The sequence below is a fragment of the Loxodonta africana genome, chromosome 5, assembly GCF_030014295.1.
Source record: "Loxodonta africana isolate mLoxAfr1 chromosome 5, mLoxAfr1.hap2, whole genome shotgun sequence".
Taxonomy (NCBI): domain Eukaryota; kingdom Metazoa; phylum Chordata; class Mammalia; order Proboscidea; family Elephantidae; genus Loxodonta; species Loxodonta africana.
The window spans coordinates 103,041,846-103,062,690 of NC_087346.1; positions in this window are offsets into that span (position 1 = coordinate 103,041,846).

A 20,845-nucleotide genomic window follows, 5' to 3' on the forward strand; every position below is an offset into this window, starting at 1 on the left:
GTGCCAGGCACTGTTCTGTGTACTTTACATATACTTACATGTATTAAACCTATACTCCGTGAAGAGCTAAGGAAGATTATCACTAAATACTGGATCAAGAACTATATCCACCAAAACAATCTATGACAAAGTGGGCAAACCTACTTTGAGGTCACTGTAAATCCAATGTTATGTCATGAGCTAGTAAAGTTTTTGCTCAGGCTGTTTTTCCCGTCTGTCATTCCTCCGTTGCCTCCTTGTAAACACCTAGTCATACGTCCAAAACTGGCTCAGGCCTCACCTCTCAGAAGTCTTCCTCAACACTTCCCCTTACCGAATTCATCACTAATTGTTATGTAACCACGATGTCTCCTACACAATTTGGGGTGCAATTATTGTGCCCCTCAATTCATCCCTAGAGTATAAATGTTTAAACCCTCACGAGCCAGTAATAACAGAAAACCCAGAAAGTCCAGGCCACCCCGTTCAATCCCCTTTATGCATACAGGGGTCTTTGCTGTGCTTGAGAGGGACCTGAAAAGAATCCATGTGTCCCGGATTCCTGGAAGGTGCTTGACTTACTTTCTGAGGTGGGCTGCCCACACTCCAGGCTTTCTCAGAAGAGCTCCTGGCCAGATTCCTAGTCACCTCAGAATATAAGGCAGTGAGGACTTAACACTTCCAGCTGCTGGATACCGGCTGCTGAGCACGAGGTGGGTCAGGGTAAAGGCAGCAAAACTGTTTAGCAGAAGATGTAAAGTAAACAGAGATAAAACATTACTGACAATAGGGAGCCCACACAGTAGGGTCAGCACTGTCAGTGTCTGGGCCAGAGTGGGGTCTTCCCAGCATATCCCAGTGTCACCCTGAGTCCAGGGGCCCTCAGGCTCTGCCAGCCTGGGCTCCAAGTGTCAGATTCCAAACTGATCAATGCTTTCAGTTCCTGCATAGCTCCTTCCGGGGGTATGTGCTGGTCTCAGGAGTGCTAAATCAGGGCTGGTTTCAGCTTTCACCACCTTGAGGATTCAGAGCCATCATGCTTATACACCTCACTGGTTACTTTTTGTTGTTCTTAGGTGCTGCCAAGTCTGTTCCAACTCATAACAACTCTATGTACAATAGAACAAAACGCTGCTCCATCCTGTGCCATCCTCATAATCCTTGCTATGTTTGAGCCCGTGGCTGCAGTCACTGTGTCAATCCATCTCCTTGAGAATCTTCCTCTTTTCACTGACTCTCTACCTTATTAAGCATGTCCTTCTGCTGATAACATGTCTAAAATATGTAAGAGAAAGTCTTGCAATCCTCACCTGTAAGGAGCATTCTGGCTGTACTTCCTCCAAGACAGATTTTGTTCATTCTTCTGGCAGTTCGTAGTATATTCAATATTCTTCACCTACACCATAATTCAAAAACATCAATTCTTCTTCAGTCTTCCATATTCATTGTCCAGCTTTCACATGCACATGAGGCGATTGAAAACACCATGGCTTGGTCAGGCCCATGTTAGTCTTCAAAATAACATCTTTGCCACTTGAAGCTTAATAAAAGTTATTAAAAAAAAAAAATAGATCAACAACCTAAATACAAGAAATAAAACCATAAAATTTTCTTAGAAGAAAAAAAAAAATAAAATTAACTTGTCAACCCAAAAAAAAAAAAAAATCTTTGCTTTTTAACACTTTAAAAAGGTCTTTAGCAACAAATTTCCTCAATGCAGCACAGAATTTGATTTCTTGACTGCTGCTTCCATGGGCATTGTTTGTGGATCCAAGTAAAATGAAATCCTTGACAACTTCAATATTTTCTCCTTGCATATAGGATCGCTATGAGTCAGAATCAATTCGGCAGCAATGAGTTTGGTTTTTGGTTTTATAGTATACCTTGAATATAGTAGGTGTTAAGTAAATTTAGTTGAATAGATAAAATGTTATCTTCTGTTTTAGGAGGGATGACATGTACAGAGTTGAAACGAGATAGTGGCTCCTCTCATGTAAAGAATTGAACTGATCAAAGTCAGTGTAAAAACAATCTGTCCAATCCAGCAGGAGGAGTACATTAGTAAGCATTGTGTTTCCTGGATCCCTTCCACAAACGTGCCCTTACGTAAACATCTTGTGTTGGTAAGAGAGGCTTTCTGGCTGTGCGTGCATTTACAGAGAACCTTACCTCTGATTTCCATTTCTTTTGCCTTTAATTCTGTCTTAGCTTCTTAGTGTTGCTATGACACAAATACTGCAAGTGGATGGCTTTAAAGAACAGAGGTTTATTTCCTCACAGTTCAGGAAAAATTCAGGTCACCAGCTGTAGGGGAAGGCTCTCTCTGCTGGCTCTAGGGAGAAGATCCTTGTATTAGCTTCCTTAGCCCCAGTGTTCCTCAGTTTGCTTCTTCACCTAAACTGCCCTTTTTATGTAATTTAGAAGTGATCAGATTTAGGACACACCGTGCACGTATAATGGCCTCATTAACACAACAAAGAAAACTCTATTCCCAGAGGGGATTACATCCACAGGTACAGGGGTTAGGATTCCAACGCACATTTTGAGGGGACACAATTCAGTTCATGGGTGTCCTTGAGTGACACAATTTGTTAAGCTCTGGGATACTAACCAAAAGGTTGGCAGTTCACATCCATCCAGAGGCACCTCAAAAAAGAAAGACCTGGCAATGTGCTTCTAAAAGATCATAATCATTGAAGACCCTGTGAAGCACAGTTCTACGCTCTAACACATGGGGCCGCCAGGAGTTGGAACTGACTCAACGACAACTAGTTTTCTTTTTTTTTCCTTAATTCAATTTATAAGTTTCCTAAGAGGACCTGGTTATTTTCCAAATCTAAGATGAAAATGGTGTTCATTCTTTTCTGAGTTTCCAAAGGTAATTTTGTAAATATTACCTTTGAAACTATAAAACAGTACTGACTCAGAAAAATCTAATCAGAATACACAGTGTGCAAGCGGGAGCTGCTGAAGGAAGAGAGCAAGGTTTATAATTTTCCCTATAACTTTTAATTAAATTCTGTCTCATTTAGTAAGCAAACCAGAGAGCTATTGCTACACTAAGTAGCAAGAGCAGTTGCCTTGGGGTCTTCCTTGTTTAATTCAAATTTTATGATAAGGAAGACAGGTCCTGTTCAAGTCATGACAACGAAATAGGCCTGAGTATTACAAGGCAAGCTCCAATGAGTGCTCAGCCTGTGGTTAACCATGCTCTTTGCAAACCTTTACTAACCAGTTTTAATGTTTATCCATATCGCAAAATGCGTTTCAATCTTGGTGATAAGCCTACGCCATATGAATAAGTAAAATTTATTAGTATGCATGCCAAAAATGGCATACTCCAATTGTAGTTACTCGTTCTGACACGCCTCATAATACAGTGAAGCCTATGAGAGCCAGGACTCGACGGGCTTGCCTTGTTTTTCCTGGTCTCCCAAGTTTTCCGCCTTTGACAGGGTGCAACCTTACCATTTTTCTGTTGCTCATTTTAATGGAAAATATTTGAGTTTTCTTTCTCTGACAAGTTTTCACCTTAGGTTCCAGCTTTGGCAGATTTTACTAAGTCAGGTGCTCCTGCATCTAAGTTACCACATCCTGATAAAGACATTCCAGAGATAGGAAACAGCCAGAGAATGCAAATTGAAATTAATCTACCTTAAGACCCTGTACCTCTCTTGAATAAAACAACAACGTTAACAACTTGATAATCTGGAAAGGTTATCTGAGAAGGAAAAAAAATTAACGCATGGAAAATCATGATTGTGGGTGGGGTAAATTCTGACTTGTTGAACGTATATTCTATAATGGAAAGACAAAACTCTTGAAAGAAAGAGGGAGTTTTTTAAAAGAGCAAAGTTGGATAATAAATGTTGTTATTAGGTGCCATGGAGTCGGTTCCTACTCGTAGTGACCCTGTATACAAGAGAATGAAAGGCTGCCCAGTCCGGGCCATCCTCATAATCATCGTTATGCTTGAGCCCATTGTTGAAGCCACTGTGTCACCTTGAGGGTCTTCCTCTTTTTCACAGACCCACTACTTTACCAAGCATGATGTCCTTCTCCAGGAACTGATTTTTCCTGATAACATATCCAAAGTATGTGAGACTGTCATGGATTGAATTATGTCCCCCAAAAATATGTGTATCAATTTGGCCAGGCCATGATTCCCAGTATTGTGTGATTGTCCACTATTTTGTCTTCTGATACGATTTTTCTGTGTGTTGTAAACTCTGCCTCTATGATATTAATGAGGAGGGATAGGCAGCAGTTGTGTTAGTGAGGCAGGGCTCAATCTACAAGATTGGATTTCATCTTGAGGCAATCTCTTTTGAGATATAAAACAGAGAAATGAGCAGAGAGACAGGGGGACCTCATAACAGCAAGAAATCAGCACTGGGAGCAGTGCACAGCCTTTGGGCCTGGGGTTCCTGTGCAGAGAAGCTCCTAGTCCAGGGAAAGACTGATGAGAAGGACCTTCCTCCCTGGCCAACAGAGAAAACCTTCCCTTGGAGCTGACACCTTGAATTTGGACTTCCTAGCCTACTAGACTGTGAGAGAATAAACTTCTGTTTGTTAAAGCCATTCACTTGTGATATTCCTGTTACATCAGCACTAGATGACTAAGATAGAGACATAGTCTCACCATCCTTGCTTCTAAGGAGCAGTCTGGCTGTATTTCTTCCAAGACAGATTTGTTCATTCTTTTGGCAGTCATGGTATATTCAATGGTGTATTCAATAATAAATGTAGAAGATGGCAGAATCACCAATGATATTACTGACTGTAATTATAACTGAGAGGCTCAAAATAGATTTAGGTACATTTACAGTAGATTAATAAATTATGTAGAAAAAGCATGGATTTGGACATCTCCTCCATCTCTAAGTTTTTGAGTTTGCTTTCAAGAAAGGTGCCCATCGCCTAACACAGGGAGTCCTCTGATTTTATTCTCAGCATTTAGACTATGATGCACAGGAGAGAAGAAAGGGAATCCATTCGTATTTCACTGACTCTCCTACCAAATTTGCGTAATTATCCTGAAATCTAAAGTTTGCTTCCATGTTTTAAAACCAAAATCATGGAAGGAAATCCCATGGGCGATTTTAGATGGAAATAGGGAAGGATAAATTGGAATCACAATTTGGCTGTAACAATTAGATAGGAGGGAGAGATATAACACTGCTTAATCCATAATAAACTAAAGTCTATCCTTTTCCATTCATTACTATGGACCACATTTTGCACTGAAAATAATTTATCTCACCATTTCATAAACACAGAATCACAGAAATAAAGTTTACTGAATTACATGATATCTCTGGCATGGGTTTACAATAAACAAACGAAAAAACCTCAAAGATTTGACACAATCTACATGTCAAAAAACCACGGTCAGAATTAGTTAATTAATAGCAGATCATAGGGTTATAGTTCTAGAAGTCAGAAATTTAGCAGAGAACCAGCCGCAGCCGAGAAAGCAGTAGAAAAACAGCAGCAGCAGAGAACCAGGAGCGTCAAAACCAGCACGACACTGCTGGAGCCAACCCTGGAGCAAGAGAGCTGAGTGCCCGTGGTAGGCAGCTTCCTGGCAGAGTGGGGTGCCTCCAGGCACTTACCAGCGGAGCTAGGCTAGTATATTGCCGACCCACAGAGCAAGACAACTGAGTGCCTTCCAGCTGAAGTTTACTGGCAGAGTGGGATGTCTCCAGGCACTTATCAGTGGAGCTAAAGAGCTTTGGAACACTTGCCCCAGCAGGGCAGATGTTGACTGTGAGGCTTGAGGTGCCAAGAGGCCTAGGAATGAGGCAACAGAAGCTGAGGAGACAAGGAACACAGGAATTAGAGCTGGCTTAGTGTCAAAGGGTGGAGTTGCCACTCAGATGGAAAAGGAGAATGGGGCCATTCGAACCCAAGGGAGCAGAGTTGCCATTCCAGTGGGCCTGGAAGGTGGAGTTGAAGTCCAGGGCCAAAGGGCCTCCACTCAGAATCCAGAGAGTGTGGCCAAAACCTAGAGTCTGGAGGCAGGGCCATTGTATAAATGGTCTCAAAGAAACAAGGATTATTTTCTAGCTTTGAGGGCTAATGTAATACGTTCTGCTTACTTGCTTGTGCCTGTCATCCCTTCTTTCCCTCCAATTTCTCCTATTTGTAATGGAAATATCTAGCTTTTCTTCCACCATTGTATTTTGAAAGCAGCCTCTATTCCAGATTTCACAGATCAAGAGGAATTTTTGGACTTTGGACTTGGAGTTGATTTAAGACTTTTGCTATGATATGGTGGGGTGAATATGTTTTACACGTGGCAAGGACATGAATTTTGGGGGGCCAATGGGTGGAGTGTCATGAATTGAATTGTGTCCCCCCCAAATATGTGTCAACTTAGGCCATGATTCCCAGTATTGTGTGATTGTCCTCCATTTTGTGATTGATATAATTTTCCTATCTGGTTAACAAGGCAAGATCAAATTATGTTAAAGAGGATTAGGGTGAGATGTAACATGCTTGCACAGGTCACATCCCTGATCCAATGTAAAGGGAGTTTCCCTGGGGTGTGGCCTACACTACCTTTTATCTTACAAGAAGTGAAAGGGAAGCAAGCAGAGAGTGGGGAACCTCATACAACCAAGAAAGCAGCACCGGGAGCAGAGTGTGTCCTTTGGACCTGGGGTTCCTGCAAGAAGAAGCTCCTAGTCTAGGGGAAGATTGATGAGAAGGACCTTCCTCCAGAGCTGACAGAGAGAGAAAGCCCTCCTTCCCCTGGAGCTGCCACCCTAAATTTAGACTTCTAGCCTACTAGACTTTGAGAAAATAAATTTGTCATTGTTAAAGCCATCCACTTTTGGTTTTTCTGTTACAGCACACTAGATTACTAAAATGTGACCAATTTTTTTTTTTTTAAGTTTAGGAAAGGAGCAAGAAGAATTACAGATACATCCTTCAAGTTAAAGAGCAATCACTGAATGACCATCTAAGATACATTTACTGGTCCCATCCAGTGTGAGCAAAGGAAAATGAAGAAGATCAAAGACACAAGGGAAAGATTAGTCCAAAGGACTAATGGGCCACAACTATCATAACCTCCACCAGACTGAGTGCACCACAACTAGATGGTGCCTGGCTACCACCACTGACTGTTCTGATAGAGATCACAGTAGAGGGTCCCACACAGAGCAGGAGAAAAATGTAGAACAAAATTCAAATTCACAGGAAAAAAAGAGAAAGACCAGGCTTGCTGATCTGACAGAGAGAAACCCCAAGAGTATGGCTCCGGGACAACCTTTTAACTCAGTACTAAAGTCACTTCTGAGGCTCTCCCTTCAGCCAAAGATTAGACACGTGTATGGGGCCAACGATAATACACTTGAGGGTTGAGCTTCATAGTTCAGTCATGTATATAAGACTAATGGGCACACCAGCCCAAAAGCAAAGACTAGGAGGCAGGAAGGGACAGGAAACCTGGACAAATGGAAACAGGGAATCAAGTGGAGAAGGGGAGAATGTTGACACATTGTGGGGTTGGAAACCAATCCCACAAAACAATGTGTGTATTAACTGTGTAATGAGGAACTAATTTGCTCTGTAAACTTTCACCTAAATCACAATAAAAAAAATAAAGAGTAATCATTACCCTTTTTTATGAAACAGGTTTTAATTTTAATGTTTTGAAGAATAAATGTATTTATTCCAACTTCCCACAAATGCTGCATCTCTCTTATGAAACTTGATTAAAATATGTGGGTGAGATTGTAAAAGTTTATGGATTCCTAAGCATTTCTTTTGACTGCATTTCATCTTATTTTTCTTTTATGATAATACCCTGGTCAATAGGGTCGCTATGAGTCGGAATCGACTCGATGGCAATGGGGTTTTTTTTTTTGTTTTGTTTTAAAGGTTACTGGTTTCTTGGTAGTATAAACATACACTTGAATAATTGCTTTTCACACATGTCAATATCAGCTGGGTTCAATCTTTGTAAGGTAGATACTAATGCGATTTTGTAACTGAACAAGCGTTCTAGTCCTGCCTTATTTGCCGATCCAAATAAGACGGATGCCACACCACCGGTTGTAAGGCAAACAGAAAGTGGAAATTTACTGTCTGCGCAGGCAAGGAGCAACAGGGGGTCTAGGGACCATAAGGCCACATGCTCCCTGTCTGAGGGGGTTGGGGAGTTTTTTATTTCCAGTGGCATCTGGGGGTTGGCTTTAGTGCCTGGAACTCTCCACCCTTAGCCTTCCCATGTCCACACTTTGAGGCCCTGATGTTAAACCATGTTGGTGATGTTCAGGTCCAAGGTCAGAGTAAGGACACACCTCTTCAAGTCCTGCGCATGTGCTAAAATCTTGGTTCGCGCATGTGCAGGATTCTGGCACCAAATTCAAACTATGGTTATGGCCGCAGCATGGTCAAGCTAAACCGGAGTTAGAAGCTGTGGCTTGGCAAGCTGCGGGGTGGGGGGGGGGGGGGCAGGGAACCGTGGCAGAGTGGGGGATGTCTCGGCAGAGGTTTCAATTCCCCCACTAATGAGCTCCTTCTAATCTTAGAGGTGGTTTAGGGCTGAAGGTCTCATCTTCTGTAGTTTCTTCCTGTTGGCTAGGGGTGCTGGCATAGAACTGGGCTCTAGCTAGAACCTGCTCAGGGAGATGGGGTGATAACCTTGTTGCAGCATCATTTGCAGGTGAAACTTCTGAAGCCTGGAAGACACAAACTTTACTAAAAGGTTAAACAAAAGGCTTGAATATAAGCAGCAGGATGACCATGGCCAAGGATCTTAGAAGGGGAAGACACCATGTTAAATTCGGGATTGTTGTCTTTACTATATCTCAGGTATCTTGTGAAGTTGGGCCTTGGTTGAACTTGTGTAGCCATTTATCACAGAGGGACTCGAGTCTTCAACAAGGGGCCAGGAGCCCTATTTTTGTACTTACCGCAGTTAGGATTAAACTCAGTGCCCTCTTTAGTCTACAACCTGAGGCTTGTCTGGAGGCCCGGTACATGTAGACACTTGTGTCTGAGAGAAACAAAAATCTTAGGGAACACTGAGCCAGACTCACACACTCAGACACATCTACCACGGACACAGTGATGGCACAGCCACCAAGGGTGGCACCAGCTGGTTCGAGCCAAGTGCCGCTCCACAAGTTCGGGGTCAGGGGAACACAAAGCCCAGGTCGGCACACTCAGCATTTGGGGCTTTGGTTTTTTTTTTTTTTTTTTGTGGCATTGTAAATGTGTTTCAGAGGTAAATGAGTGTGCCCAGGGGTGTAGGCCCCATGTTGTTGGGCAAGCAATAGTCGAGGAGCAAATAAAAAGTTTTTGGGAAATTCTCGGATATTTTTTCTCAGTAGGTATCCCCATGTAACAGGCTTGGTTGGTCAGATTAGCCTGGAGAGAAGTAGTCTAGTTCCAGTTGTCTGGAGTTTTAGCAGTGGAGTTAGTGAGACCCTGGATAGTCTGTTGGACAAAGTCCCTATTGTAATTAATGAAAGATGGGCCCGGGGGAGACCCATCGCCTGGGGAGTCTAGTGGTGTTTTTAGTAGGTGGGGCCACCTAGATCGGGACTGCCTCTACATTGTCTTAAGTTCTCGTGGTGGGGGTGGTGAAGCAGACCCAGTGATGTTTTAAGTGGAGAACATTTGAGGTGTTCATGAGACAATTATCTTGTCATTCTGGGGGCCCTGTTTTTCTTCTAGGGAGACACAGGAAATAAACAAGCAGGATATAAGGCCGTATATAGGTGGTAAACTTGAACAGAGTCATGAATAACAACCTGCACAATTGCCAGGGGATGACAATCAACTGGCACAATTGTCTATCACTTTAAATCATCTGAAGCCTGACTTTAAATTATTACTGTCTTGCCAATTCTTACTGTTCCATAGGACTTGTTGGTATCGTGAGTGGCAGCTGGCTGGTTGGGAGAGTTGTGGATTCACTCTCTCTTTTTGGCGATCTCGATTGTAGTGTTGGGGGTTTGTTCTCTTGCCGGGTCTGTAGTGCTCCAGGTCTTGACACAGAGAGAGAGACTTCAGGTTGTGGAAGAGTCTTCCACGTCGTGTACCTTAAGTTTGGTTTGAGGTGCAACGCTAGTCCTGAACAAAGCCAAGGGAAGGGTATTAGTCCATGCTAATTAAGTCTTGTAAGGTTTAGCCTGGTGGGCTTCAATAGTCCAGTTTACCTTTTTCTTGCAATCTGTTTCTGGAACACATTCTCGGTGCTTACCCTCTTCTAACGCTGCCAAGAAGATCTTGTTTCTTTTTTTTTTAAGTAGTGGTCTTTAATATTGAAAGGGACCATACAGAGTGACAAGTGGTATTCACAAGACTCTAAAACCTGATCCAGTAGCAGGGTAAATCAATATATTTACATTTAGGTGTTTTCTGGAAACCCGGGACAGTCCAGCCTGGAGCCATCCCTCCCTTTCTTCTCTACCTTTTTACTTCCTTCTCACATTTTTGTTTTCTCTTCATTCTTCTTGCTCTCTACCCTGTTACTCCTCCAAGCCTCATCGGTTGTTTTTTCTCTGTCCGGCCCCTATTTTTGTAACTATAAAGGTCTTCTGTAGCTTATGGCAAGCTAGAATCAGTCACTACTATTGGGGTCACCGTTCTTGCTGTTCGCTTGTCCTGTAAGTTGGCCCTTTGGTGGCCTTGGGCCACTACTGTATCTTCCTGTTGATGTCCTTCGCAGTGTACCACAGCCAGAGCGGCCAGGAGTGACACCACCTCAAGGAGTTGTAAAATCTGTTTGCCTGTTTGATTTCTTTACTGACCCAATTTAAAAGCTCTCTTTGCTTCCACAAAGTCTCATATACATGTAAAACTGACAACACGTACTCCGAATCCATATAAATGGTCACTTGCTTGGACTTGGCATGCTGAAAGGGCTGGATCACCGCAACCGGCTCAGCTTTTTGGGCTGAGGTTCCATTTGGGAGAGCGTTTGCCTTGAGGACCTACGAGTGGCTGACAAATGCATAGCCCACTCTCCTTTGGCCACCCTCGATGAAGGTACTCCCACCTCTGAAGATCTCTAAACTGGCATCTCTTAGAGATTGATTTTGTGGGTCTGGGCAGCTGGCATGGACCAGGCCCACTGTGCAGACACCAGTCATGGTGGACGGAGTTTCCCAGGGACAAAGTGGGAAGAGGGGTGGCTGAATCTGGAGTGGCAATAGATTGGACCAATGTACTAGAATTGCTACCTACAGAGGTCTGGCAGTGAGTTACTTGGTACTCACTCTATGTCAGGACACTCTCTTTGTCAGTGGCCCTCTTGCTCACAATATGCGCACTGGTTCTCTCCCAGAGGGAGTCAGAGCCAGGCCTCCCTAAGGTCAGCAGGTCTTTTCTTCCTTGGGGGCCTATATTGCTTCTGTACTGTTAGTGCTGTTGCCGGTAGAGCAACCTGGTACTTCCTGTCTTTGTCTTCTTCCCTGTTGTTATAGACCTTGAATGCCAAGTCAACTAGGTGTTTGATACTCATGGTTACTCCTCCCTCTATTTTGTGAAGTTGGTTCCCAACATCCAGGGCACACTGTCTTATAAAAATGTTATTGACCATGTGAGCATTTGTTGGGTCCTTTAGATCTTGATCAGTATATTGTCTAAAGGCTCTATAGCTTTTTCGAGGAAGCTTGCAGTGTCCTCATCTTTACATTGGTTAATTTCGTATATATTGTTCTAATCTAAGGGTTTAGGCACTCCACGTCTAAAGCCCACTAAAAGACAGCCCCGATATCGGGTGAGCCTACCATATTCTACTGTGCAATTGTGGTCCCACTGGGGCCTTAAAGGGGGAAGGTGTCATCGACTGCATCTCTGGTCTATCAAGCATTATGTCACCTCTGAGCTTCCTCTCCGGCCTTGTCTAAGACCTTCTTCCTCTCTTCCAGGGGGAGGAAGGTGCTTAAGAGAGATTGACAGCCTGCCCAAGTGGAATCAAAAGAGTTAAAGACGGCAGTAAAGAGTTTATACAACTTTTTTGGTTTCTCTTGACATCCTGAGGTGTTACTCTTCCAGTTAATCAGGTCTGCTGTACTAAAGGGAACCTGGCCGCTATTCACCACTGGAGTTGTTTGGTGGAGGGGATACTGGCCCAGGGCTAGCCTTCCCTGTTGGCTCTGTTCTGGCTTTGGGGTACCCAGGGCCACATTTGTCCCTCCATAGGGTGTCTTCCCCCTTGTATAGGGCAATGGCAAGGGAAAATTCTCAGGACATTTTAACTGCCTTCCCTGGCTAATTCTCTACCCTTTCCCCCTTCCTGCCCGCCAGGCACAGGTCCAGGAGGGAGCTGCACACACTGCTGGAGTTGTAAGGGCTATTCATCACTAATCCTGGCGGCAGCACAATGGACTTTTATCTTTTTCTCACAATTACAACTGAATTTATCTCAATTCTCTGAAGTACACCTAAGGGTGAATGCTTTGGAACGTTTTTAGGATTATTTCTGTTCCTACACCTACACACTCACATGAAGACACATAGAAAGACAAAGAACACCAGTTTTAAATGCCTTCAGACAGAAGGATGCCCCCCCACAACCTAGAGGAGCAGCCACCAGACAGACAAACAAAGAATACCAATGTAAAAAGGACGTCCTCTAAACAAAAACCAAAACCAGGACTTAACCAGAAATCAATGACCATAAATTAAATTACCTGTTTTCTGCTGTCAGAGAGCAGAGAGAGAGAGAGAAAGAAAAAGAAAGGGAAAGAGGAAAAGAGTGTTCTGGAAGAAAGATTATCACAATGGCAGGACAACCTCTGAGGGACTTAAATACCCTCTATCAACTACCGATTAACCTTGGGTGATCACAGACCGACAAAGATCTTTGCCAATGGCAGAGTGACCTGATACCCTTGGTTTCAAATTGGGCAAGGGACTCCAGCTAGACTAAAGATGGGTCCCAGAGGTTACAAACCCCACTTCCCTCATTTTACAACCCTTAAAGTTGGGTCTTAGGACTGCGCTGTTGCCACTCTCTTCTTTGCCTAGCTCCCCGGGGGGACTGTAACCCCCTTCAGGGGAGACTTTAATCCCCCTCAGATGACCAGTGGAACAACCTGGTCCCGCGGGCGTGCTTATCTTGATTCAGGCGCCTTTTCCATCCAGTTTCTGTTTTCCAGCTGAGATGGGGACCAGGTGGACCTCGTCCTGGGGCGGGGATCACGGTGACCACCCAAAACTCCTTACTGACCAAACGGAGTCGGGGCGCACCTTAAGGGGTTGCAGGGGTCCAGATGCTCACTGCCCAGGTTTCGGAGTCCACAAGTCCCACTAGAGTTGCCAAAATCTGTAACCGAAGGAGGATTCTTGTCCTGTGTTATTATTAGCCAATCAGAATAAGACGGACCCCACACCACCAGCTGTAAGGGAAATAGTGGAAATTTATTGTCTGCGTAGACAGGGAGCAACGCGGAGTCTAGTGACCACAAGGCCACGTGCTCCCTATCTGAGAAGGTTGGGGAGCTTTTTATTTCCAATGGCGTCTGGGGGTTGGATTTAGTGCCCGGAACTCTCCAACCTTAGCCCTCCCATATCCACATTTGGAGGTCCGGATGTTGAATCATGTAGGTGATGTTCAGGTCCAAGGACAGATTGAGGACCCAGTTCTTCAGGTCCTGCGCCATGTGCCAAAATCTTAGTTTGAGCATGTGCAGGAATTCCGGCACCAAATTCAAACTGTGGTTATAGCCACAGTGTGGTCAGCCAGGCCAAACCACAGTTAGAAGCTGTGGCTTGGCGGGCTGCAAGGGAAGGGGGTGGGGAACCGTTGTGGAGCAGGGGGAAGTCTTGGCAGAGGCTTCAATTTTGAAACGAAGTAAAGTAATGCAGGGGACCACTCAGTTATGAAGGTGTTATGGATTGAATTGTATCGCCCCAAAAGATATGTTGAATCCTAACCTCTGGTACCTGTGAATGTGACCTTGTTTGTAAATAGGATCTTTGAGGATATTATCAGTTAATATGAGGATATGCTGGAGTAGGGTAGGTCCTAATCCCATTCAAGTGATGTCTTATAAAAGAGAACAGGCTTTAAACAGAGAAGATCGGCTATGCGATGGGGAAGGCAGATGCAGCTGCAAGCCTGGCAGGATTGTAGACAGTCACCCGAAGGTAGGTGTAATGGATTGAATTGTGTCCACCCAAAATGTGGATCAATTTGACTAGGCCATGATTCCCCGTATTGTGTGATTGTCCACCATTTTGTTGTCTGATGTTATTTTTCTGTGTTGCAAATCCTACCTCTATGATGTTCACGAGGCAGGATTAGAGGCAGTTATGCTAATGAGGCAGGATCTACAAGATTAGGTTGTACTTTAAGTCAACCCCTTTTGAGATATAAAAGAGAGAAGTGAGCAGAGAGACATGGGGACCTCATACCACCAAGAAACGACCTAAGAGAATAGTGCGTCCTTTGGTCTCGGGGTTCCTGTGCTGAGAATCTCCTCGACCAGGGAAGACTGATGACAAGGATCTTCTCCCAGAGCTGACGGAGAGGGAAAGACTTCTCCCGGAGCTAAAATAAATAAATAAAAACCCATTGCTGTCTAGTGGATTCTGACTCATAGCCACCCTACAGGACAGAGTAGAACTGCCCCATAGGGTTTCCAAGGAGCTCCTGGTGGATTAGAACTGCCGACCTTTTGGTTAGCAGCTGAACTCTTAACCACTACTCCACCAAGTTTTCCTTCCTTGGAGCTGGTACCCTGAATTCGGACTTCTAGCCTCCTAGACTGTAAGAGAATTAATTTCTCTTTGTTAAAGGCAACAGCTTGTAGTATTTCTGTTACAGCAGCACTAGATAACCAAGACAGTAGGAGACAGGCATGGAAGAGTTTCTCTCTCAGAGCTGCCAGAAGGATTCGACAGAGCCGATAAGGAAGATTGATGAAGAATTGATGCCTTTGAATTACGGTATTGGCAAAGAACATTGAATATACCATAAATTGCCAAAAGAATCAATAAACCTGTCTTCAAAGAAGTACAGCCAGAATGTTCCTTAGAAGTGAGGAGAAAAATATAGAACAAAATTTGTCTCATGTACTTTGGACATTGTTACCAGGAGGGAGCAGTACCTCGAGAAGGACATCATGCTTGGTAGAGTAGAGGGTCAGCAAAAAAGAGGAAGACCCTCAACAGGATGGTTTGACACAATGGTTGCAACAACAGTGGGCTCAAACTTAGCAATACTTGTGAGGATGACGCAGGACCAGGCAGTGTTTTGTCCTGTTATACATACGGTCACTATGAGCCAGAGCTGACTTGACAGCACCTAACAACAATATATGTGTTGGAATCCTGACCCCTATATCTGTGGATGTAATTCCATTTGGGTGTAGGATTTTCTTTGTTGTGCTAATGAGGCCAAGTCAGTGTAGGGTGTGTCTTGAATCTAATCACTTCTAAATCAGGAAAAGACCCATTTAGACACAGAAGCAAGCACACACCAGGGAAGACAGATGCCATGTGAGGATTGCCAAGAAACCAAGGAATGCCCGAGGCTACCTACAAGGAAAGAATCTACTCTGCCAAGGCTCTGATTTGAACTTTTAGCTAAAGAGTGATGGGCATGGGTTTAGCAGTGGAAGGAAAAAAACTGGAGCTAATAAAAATAGGTAAGTCTTTCCAGGAGCTTTGCTGCAAAAGAAGCAGAGAAATCAGATGATAGCTGGTGAGGGAAATCTTGATGATGGGAATGTTGAGATAAGGGAAACATTTGATGATATAATAGACAGAAGGCCAAACAATGTCCTTGAACAGGTGAAAGGGGATTAAATCTAGTGCTCAAGTAGAAGGCCTGGCTCTGGTAGAAATCCAGATTCAGTGTCAGGAAAAAATTGTAAATGACTTTGAGATGAGCAAAAAATATTACGGCACGTTCTTTGGTTATCTGTAACTTACATTATCTTGAGTTATTTTACAGCTCTGTATATTGTAGACAACGGATAGGAATGCGAATAAATTTTGTCGAGAGCAAACCATCTGTGCCAGCCAGGACTCTAAATTTTGTCTAATGGGGGTACAATTGATTTTCTTCCCCAATATGGAAGAAGCTAGTTCTGCATCTATTAAGCAAATTCTTTTCTGTGTTGCCTGTATATAGGTCTGATGGCCTCTATACTGTTGTCGTTAAGTGCCAGCTAGTTGGTTCTGACTCATAGTGACCCTGTCTACAAAAGAATGAAACACTGTCCAGTCCTGTGCCATTCTCACAATCATTGCTATGTTTGAACCCATTGTTGCAGCCACTGTGCCAATCCATCTCGTCAAGGGTCTTCTTTTTTTTTGCTGACCCTCTACTTTACCATGTCCTTCTCCAGGGACTGGTGCCTCCTGATAACACGTTCAAAGTAAGTGAGATGATGTCTCACCATCTCACTTTCAGGGAGCATTCTGGCTGTACTTCCAAGACAGATTTGTTGGTTCTTCTGGCAGTCCATGATATATTCAATATTCTTCAACAATATCATAATTCAAAAGTATCACTTCTTCTTCGGTCTTCCTTATTCATTGTTCAGCTTTCACATGCATATGAGGCGATTGGAAATATCATAGCTTGGGTTAGGCACACCTTAGTCCTCAAAGTGACATCTTTGTTTTTCAACACTTTAAACAGGTCTTTTGCAGATTTTCCCAATGCAAAACATCATTTAATTTCTTGACTGTTGCTTCCATGGGTGTTGATTGTGAATCCAAGTAAATGAAATCTTGACAACTTCAGTATTGTCTCCGTTTATCATGATGTTGCTTATTGGTCCAGTTGTGAGGATTTTTGTACTGATGAAGATCAAAGACTACAGCCTTCAGTGTGCTTATACCTCAACATAGATACGGCCTATATATGTCTGCTTTTTGGATTCTCTTTGAACAGGTTCTAACATCTTAACTGGTTCCCTCATTAGTTAATGAATTAAATAAAACCTTTGGCATGTATACATTTTATGTTTGTATGAGAATCATGGTTTTACCTTCTTTTAAAAAGAGTATCCTTTAACATTAACAACAGGGAGGGTAGAGAGCCTGGGCACAGTGCTGTAGGTGCATGGAGGTGGTGGTGGGAACCTGTGAAGAACCAGAGAAGATGTAGTCAGTCAAAAGGGTAGAAGAATGAATGGCTTAGGAAATCTTAGTAAGATTGGAGCATTAAAAGCCACTTGAGATTAGTGGCAATGAATTTCAAGTGAGATGTTAGTGGGCTGTATTTTTTCAGGCACAGGTCAGCTGCATAAGTACTGGCATGAAGGAGGAAAAATTGAATGCAATGTGTAATGATTTTGCTAAATGAGTAGGAAAATATAAAAAGGTAAAGTTGCAATATAGTTGAGGATACATACAAAGGGATGATTATATTGACTGACTTGGAATTTAAGAGGGGTATTATGGATTTGTGCCCCTCAGAAATGTGTGCTGTAAATCCTAACCCCTATTTTTTTTTATATGTGTGGAGGAAACCCTGGTGGGGTAGTGGTTAAGCACTACAGCTGCTAACCAAAGGGTTGGCAGTTTGAATCCACCAGGTGCTCCTTGGAAACTCTATGAGGCAGTTCTACTCTGTCCTATAGGGTCGCTATGAGTTGGAATCGACTCGAGAGCACTGGGTTTGGTTTTGGTAATATGTGTGGATGGAGCCATGGTGGCACAGTGGTTAAGAGGTTGGCTGTTAACCAAGAAGTCGCTCCTTGGAAATTCTGTGGGGACAGTTCTACTCTGTCCTATAGGGTTGCTATGAGTAGGAATCAACTCCATGGCAAAGAGTTTATATGTATGAATGTAATCCCATTTGAGAATAGGGTTTTTTCTTTCTTATGCTAATGAGACCATATCAGTGTAGGGTGTGTTTTAAGCCTATCACTTCGGAGATATAAAAAGAGCATATTAGGCATAGGAGCCAGGAAGCACAGATGGGGGAAGATAGGTGTCATGACACATGAAGATCACCAAAGAACCAAGGAACAGAAGCTGAAAAGAGACAAGGACCTTCCCCCACAGCTGACAGCGGAGCCAGTGCCCTGGATTAGGACTTCTACCCTCATAAACTGTGATAAAATAAATTTTTATTTATTAAAGCCACCACTTATGGTATTTTTGTTATGGCAGCACTAAATAACCAAGATGTGGAGTAAGGAGATAAGTCCCTGGGTGGTGCAAATTGTTAATGCATGTGCGGTCTCCGTGACTTGATAGAAACTGGTTTTGTTGTAAGGAGTTAAAACTTATGAGAGGTGAAGAACGACGAAAATGTGATGAAATCAATAGATTGGAAGTCCCAGTAGAGTTGAGAGATTCTTGGAATTGGAGTACAGTACTAGAACAATGGACTAGAAAGACAGGCACGGGCAGTCAGGAAGAAAACAACATTACCTCTATTTGGGGCCAGCATTCTAGCATCTGAACATTCTATTGTTTAAAGGTCACTCCCATTTTTGTGTGTGTGAGGACAGGTGCTCTGCATGAGTACTTACTTCCTCTTCACTGAATTTATTGCTATGGTCTCTCTCAATGAGATGATGCCATGAAACAAGGTCTTGTTTTTTCAAGAGTGAACAGAACCTGCAGACACACAGGCAGCAGGTTCTCTGTGAAAGGTTGTACAGTTTGTACACTGCACAAAGAACACTGGGCTGAGAGGCCAAGTGGGACCGAGATCCAGCCTGTGACCTCTGCTTATTGAGCAGCAGCCCTTCACCAACTTCCTTTTTGTGCCCTTCAAGGCACATGCCCTGCCCCCATGGGACTGTATTATGGATTGATCTGTATTCCTCCAAAAGATATGTTGAAGTCCTCACCCCCTCTTCTACATACCTGTGAATGTGACCTCATTTGGAAATAGGGTCTTTGAAGGTGTTATCAGTTAACGTGAGGTCATACTGGAATAGGGTAGATGCTAACCCAAATGAGTGGTGTGCTTATGAAGGAGAAGAGACACAGAGGGAAGACAGCACATGAAGCTGGAAGCAGAGATTGGAGCGATGACAAGCCGAGGAATGTCAAGGATCACCAACCGTCACCAGAAGCTAGGAGAGGGGCATCGAACAAATTCTCCCTCAGAGCTCTTAGAGGGAATCAACATCCTGAATTTGGACGTCTAGCATCCAGAACTGAGACAATTCATTTGTTCTTTTAAGCCACCCTTTTGTGGTACATTGTTATGGCAGCCCTAGGAAACTAATATAGGCTGTTTCCTAGAGCGATGCCTTTTCTCAACCTTGGAAGGTGCTGCGTGACCCAGCGCAGGCAGTCCTGATGAAGACGGCACATGCGCTATGAGGCTTTACCGAGAGGGCTGGGGTGAGAAGGGAAACGTGTCCTTCTGTTAAGAAATCCTTTTTATGGATGTGTGTTCTCTAAGTATTTCAAGTGTTCAGTCTTTTTGAAAGAAGAGATGCACTATAACACTTTCTCAATTTTCTGCATAGAGTAGCTCTTTAATATAGTTTTTATTTGAATGATTGAGTTTTCTACTCCCACCCCTCCTACCCTCCCAAATACATGGCTTTCTAGATGATTGCTATTTCGGGAAAACTGCCCTAAAACAGACAATATACAGGTCATTATGTATGGATCACTGCCACCTCCACTGCTTCTTGTCCATGTTTTAGAAAAATCTTGGAAGCTTAGACTAATATAAGGCATTAAAAAAAAAAAAAACAGTTGAATGATTTTTCTGATAAGCAATGTGAAAGAGTGGACAGAAATTGGGTAGAGAGGTGAAAGGAGTAAAAAGAAATCTACTTGCAGATTCACTATTTTAAGGTATTTAATGTATCTGTTCATTTTGAGATATATTATTTATCAATGGTTCTTGAGTTTTCAGGTGCCTTTAGTTATGCAAATGTTTACTGTCACTCTGAAACTGAGTATTAAACTGCATACAAAGATATCTGCAAAGGCTTTTTTGTGGTAGGAATTCTAGTAACAACCACTAATTGAATTAAAAACATAATACAGAATACAGCTTTCTGGAGACAAAATAGCCCATGACCACTGTAAGCAAGTGTTAATATACAGGATGATCCTACAGGTTGGAGACCTAACAAAAACAGCCTATTTTCAGCACATTTACCCAATCAGTAGTTAATCCAGGGAATGCTGTTACGAGGTAGTTCAGTGTTAATTCCTCTAGTTTAATGGTAACAGAGAATGAAATATTAAGGCTATTCAACTAAACCAAGATAAAAATCAAGACTCTCCATCCTCAAGTTATTTCTGGATTATCCACGTGAAGAACTGCAAACTCTCTATGGGGCTCTCCCTTTACGCACATGGAGTATTTTCACTAACACAGAAAACACTGCCGATTCTGACACTGCAAACACAACACATTCTCCACCGTTCTCCTTTGGTTAAGTTTTCACCAAGGCCATGCTACTTTGTTCTCAATTCATTTGACGACATCACTACTTCCACTTTGATCTTCACCTGGAAATGCAATGTTTGGACAAGGAAGGGGAAGGGAAGCGTGTAACAGCAAAGGCAGCACCGATCGGAATGGGGAACCTGGCAGGCTTTCTCGCAGCACCTGCTATGATTTTTCAAGGGGGGTGCTCATTATTTGATTTCAGTGTATCCTGAACATCAGCCACGTCCCTAGCTAACTTACGTATAAAACTGCATGCTAAAGCAAGATACAATTTTCCTCCAACTAGTTGGGTCTTAATAAATTATTTGTGCCATTTGTTTGGAAATTAAGACCAAACTGCAATATGCTTTACATCTTTGTTCCTGAGGCCTGGTCCTGAAGATGGCGAATCCTAAAGGAGTATGTCATTTGTTTGAGCAGATTGAGCAATGGGTTAATTTTAATTCAGTCGTGTTTGATTCATGGCAGAGAAAATGTTACACCTGAATTTGTAATAAATTT